Here is a 4,915-nt window from a genome sequence, read left to right as displayed (position 1 = left end):
TCTTTGAACTTCTGCATTTTGGCAGTTTTCATTCCCTCAAAGCTTCTGTATTTGTCATAACGTAGAAACACTATGTATTTTAGTATTTCTTTATGTCAGATATTCAGGACCTGTGTTGCAGGCAGTTAAAGTGCTGGTGATACAAAGATTAATATTTCAGATGATTGCTGAGCTCAGAGAGCTCACAAGCTAGGCTGGGGGGACAAACGAGACAAAAACTTGATGGGAAGTGCGATAATAGATACGCATAATTGTATTACGATGTGTAGTTCTTAGCTTCGGGGGAAAAACATTTAAAAAACTTGTTTGATTTTCTTGAAAAAATTTATACGTCAGTTTTGGGAATTAATGATTCATTGGCTTACTGCCCAGCCTTGAAACGCTTTATACAGGCTGGCATGGTAACTCCCACCTGCCTTTAATCACAGCACTCTGGGAGACTGAGGTGGGCAGATGGTTTGAGACCAGCCTGGGCAATGTGGTGAAACTCCCTTTTTTTTTTTTTTTTTTTTTGAGATGGAGTCTCGCCCTGTCGCCCAGTGCAACCTCCGCCCTCTGGGTTCAATCGATTATCCTGCCTCAGCCTCCTGACTAGCTGGGATTATAGGCGGACTCCACGTGCCCAGCTAATTTTATCTTCAGTAGATCTGGGTTTTCACCATGTTGGCTAGGCTGGTCTCAGACTCCAGCCTGCCCCGGCCTCCCAGAGTGCTAGGATTATAGGCAGGAGTCACCACGCCCGGCCTGCGAAACCCGATTTTGACAAAAAAAAAAAAAAAAAGCTGGGCATGGTGGCATCTTCCTGTAATCCCAGCTACTCTGGAAGCTGAGGTGGGAAGATCACTTGAGCCCGGGCCATTGGGGATGCAGTGAGCCAAGATTGCACCACGAACTTTTCGGTAGACAGAAGTGTCTCAAAAGCTGGGCACGGTGGCTCACGCCTGTAATCCTAGCACTTTGGGAGGCTGAGGTGGGAGGATCACCTGAGATGATCACCTCCCAATATGGTGAAACCCCGCCTTTACTAATAATACAAAAAAATTAGCTAGGTGTGGTGGCACATGCCTATAACCCCAGCGACCCAGGAGGCTGAGGCAGGAGAATCGCTTGAACTCAGGAGGCAGAGGTTGCAGTCAGCCCAGATCATACCATTGCACTCCAGCCTGGGCTGCGAGTGAAACTCCCCTCTCAAAACAAAAAAATGGTCTTGCCCAGGCTGGAGTGCAGTGGTGCAATCATATCTCAAGCACCACATCTGGAGGACTTTTATACATTTTGTAGAGACGGGTCTCCATGTTTCCCAAGCTGGTCTCAAACTCCTAGGCTCAAGTGATAACGCCTGCCTTGGCCTCCCCAAGTGCCAGTATTAAGGTATGTGTCACTGTGTGTCACCTGGCTATAATTTTAAATATTTTGTGTTCAAACACTTGAACAGATTCTCATCAGTCCTTATTGCTTAGGTACCAAACCTTGTGCATTGTACCTCATCTCTAATTCAAAGCTTCTGTTAACATTATCTGGGGCGGGCATTGTGGCTCAATTCTGTAATCAGCATTGAGGCGCCACTGCACTCCAGCCTGGGCGGCAGAGCAAGACTGTCTCAAAACAAAAAATGTTCTGGGCTGGGCATGGTGGCTCATGCCTGGCCAACATGGCAAAACCCCCTCTCAAAAAAAAATTATCAATTTAGGATTATCAGTGAAATTTTTTAAGTTTAGATGAATGGGTATAGCATATTTTTTGTCCATATTGATAGGTCATGATATTGGTGCTATACAGTTTCCTAAACTTAGCTATTTTCAAGGAGTACAGATTGAGGGTGATTGCTACAGTAGCATGAAGGTTTTCTCCCCCGTATCAGTTCTAGGCTAATTGAAATTTCTCCTGCTTAGCAGGAATTCTTTTGAGAAATTTTTGAAAAAGTATATTTTTTTTATTTGTGGATCACCCAGCATTGTACCAAATAGGAAAAGATGTAGGCTAGGTAGGGAGGAGGCTGGCACTTTGTGAAAAACAACATCTAGTTGCTTTGATAGTGATTAAGTAAATTGATAACTAAGGGTGTAATAGGAAATACAGAGTAGGACTTCCTGGTCAACTCTAGCAGCCTATGCAAATAAGAGGACAACTGAAATGGAGTTCTAGGGTGGCCGTAGGATGGAGAATTTTAACAGTGAATACTAATGATTTTTGTAAAGGCCTATTTTAACCCCTACATTCTGTCATCCTTGTGCACTTGAACCTTGAACAACATGGGTTTGAACCCCTTTTAGGTGGATTTTTTCCAACCAAATGCGGGTCAAAAACACAGTATTTGTAAAATGCCAAACCCATGAATACGGAGGGTTCTGCAGGGCCAACTTTAGGACTTAAGTATGCTCTGATTTTGGTATGCTTGGTGGTGGAGGGGTCATGAAACCACTCCTCCGGAATATACCAAGGGACAATTGTGTTTGTTTCTTTGTTTTGTTGTTTTTTGTTTTTTTGAGACAGTCTCGCTTTGTCGCTGAGGCTGGAGTGCAGTGGCACAATTTCGGCTCACTGCAACCTCTGAATTCCCAGGTTCAAGCGATTCTCCTCCCTCAGCCTCCTGAGTAGCTGGGACTACAGGCATGTGCCACCATGCCCAGCTAATTTTTGTATTTTTACTAGAGATGGGGTTTCACCATGTTGGCCAGGCTGATAGCGAACTCCTGACTTCAGGTGATCCACTCGCCTTGGCCTCCCAAGTGCTGGGATTCCAGGCTTGAGCCACCACGCCTGGCCAATTGTGTTTTTTAGACCTGTGGGTTTCATTTAAACATTGACCACAATTAAATGTTGAATGTCTATTCCTGCTAGTAAAAAGCATCGTATATTGCTACCAAATATCTTTCCCTCAACAGTATGGTAAAATACATTTCAGAAATACCATAGCATGAGTAATGTTTTGCAGCTGGATTTGGAGGTAAAGAAACAAGTTTGTGCAGTAATTCAAGTGGTAAGAGATGAAGGGCTAAATTTAGGCAATGGTAATGGGATCTGGAATCCAGGTATATGTAGGTCGTCAAATAAGGCTTGGTGACAACTCATTTAAGATATTGCCAGGCTTGGCCGGACACGGTGGCTCATGCTTGTAATCCCAGCACTTTGGGAGGCCGAGGCGGGCAGATCATGAAGTCAGTAGTTCGAGACCAGCCAGGCCAACACAGTGAAACGCTGTCTCTACTAAAAATACAAAAATTAGCTGGGCATGGTGGCATGCGCCTGTAATCCCAGCTACTCGGGAGGCTGAGGTAGGAGAATTGCTTGAACCCAGGCGGTGGAGGTTGCAGTGAGCCGAGATCAAGCCACTGCACTCCAGCCCGTGGGACAGAACTAGACTCCATCTCAAAAAGAAAAAAAAATGATATAGCCAGGCTTGCTTTGCTCTTACCAGATAGTCTAAAGTGACAGATCATTTGTTTGCAAGTTGTATTGTCAGTCTGGGTAATTTCATTGTTCATGTGAAGAACTTACCCAGAACTCACTTCTAAATTATTTATTTATTTATTTATTTATTTATTTAGACACGGAGTCACTTTTTGACACGGAGGCATGATCTCGGCTCACTGCAGCCTGTTTCCCAGGTTCAAGCGATCCTTCTGCCTCAGCTGTCTGAGTAGCTGGGATTACAGCCATGTGCCACCACTCCTGGCTAATTTTTGTATTTTTAGTAGAGATGGGGTTTCACCTGGTTGGCCAAGCTGGTCTCGAATGCCTGACCTCAAGTGATCCACCCACCTCAGCCTCCCAAAGTGCTGGGATTACAGGATTGAGCCATTGTGCCAGGCCAATCCTAAATTTCTTTTCTTTTTCTTTTCTTTTTTTTTTTTTTTTGAGATGGAGTTTTGCTCTTGTTGCCCAGGCTGGAGTGCAATGGTGTGATCTCAGCTCACCGCAACCTCCATCTCCCAGGTTCAAGAGATTCTCTGGCCTCAGCCTTCCCAAGTAGCTGGGATTATAGGCATGCGCCACCAAGCCTGGCTAATTTTGTATTTTTGGTAGAGATGGGGTTTCTCTGTGGGTCAGGCTGGTCTCAAACTCCCGACCTCAGGTGATCTGCCCACCTCAGCCTCCCAAAGTGCTGGGATTACAGGCATGAGCCACCGAGCCCAGCCCCAATCCTAAATTTCTTAACCTCAAATCCAATGGCCTTCAGTTGAGTACTTAGCAACCCATTCCCATTATGTATCTCATCATCATGAGTGAAAGAACTGCAAAGCTGTTTATACTACAACTAAGTGTTATGCAGTCTAACTGTCCCTCAACCACTGTTCCTTCTCTGGCCTCACAGCTAATTAGCCTTTATAGCTTTAGTTCCTTCCCTATTTCTATTGCCCTGTGGTTCATCTTGAACCTATTCTCAAACAATCAAAATCATGGAGTTCTTTGTGATAATGTGGATTCCTAGGTCCTATCCCTGAGATAAGCGTGTCCATGTGGGGCCAGGGATTTGCAATATTATTGATAACTAGAAACCAGTGATTCCTAAAATATGATCCCCAGACTAGCAGGATTAGTTTTGCCTAGGAACTCATTAGAAATACAAATTCTGGCCCCCAAATAGACCTACTAAATCAGAAACTTTGGAGGTGGGGTCAAGTGATCTGTCAAGCCTCTCCGGGTGATTCTGACGTATGCCAAAGTCTCATTACTGTTTTGGATCTAAAACGTAGGTTCTCATTCGGTTGGTCCTACTGAGATAGCCATGTGCCGTGTGATGTTTTGTGATGAAGGAAATGTTCTGTATATCCAGTGTCTGATAGGTAACTACTAGCCAAATAGAGCTACTGAGGACCTGAAAAGCTAGTGCAACTAAAAAATGATTTTTAAATAAAAATCATTACAGGCCAGGTGCAGTGGCTCACGCCTATAATCCCAGCACTTTGGGAGG

The sequence above is a fragment of the Pongo pygmaeus genome, chromosome 10, assembly GCF_028885625.2.
Source record: "Pongo pygmaeus isolate AG05252 chromosome 10, NHGRI_mPonPyg2-v2.0_pri, whole genome shotgun sequence".
In the NCBI taxonomy this organism is placed as follows: Eukaryota; Metazoa; Chordata; class Mammalia; order Primates; family Hominidae; genus Pongo; species Pongo pygmaeus.
Note: the sequence above shows the minus strand (reverse complement) of the source record.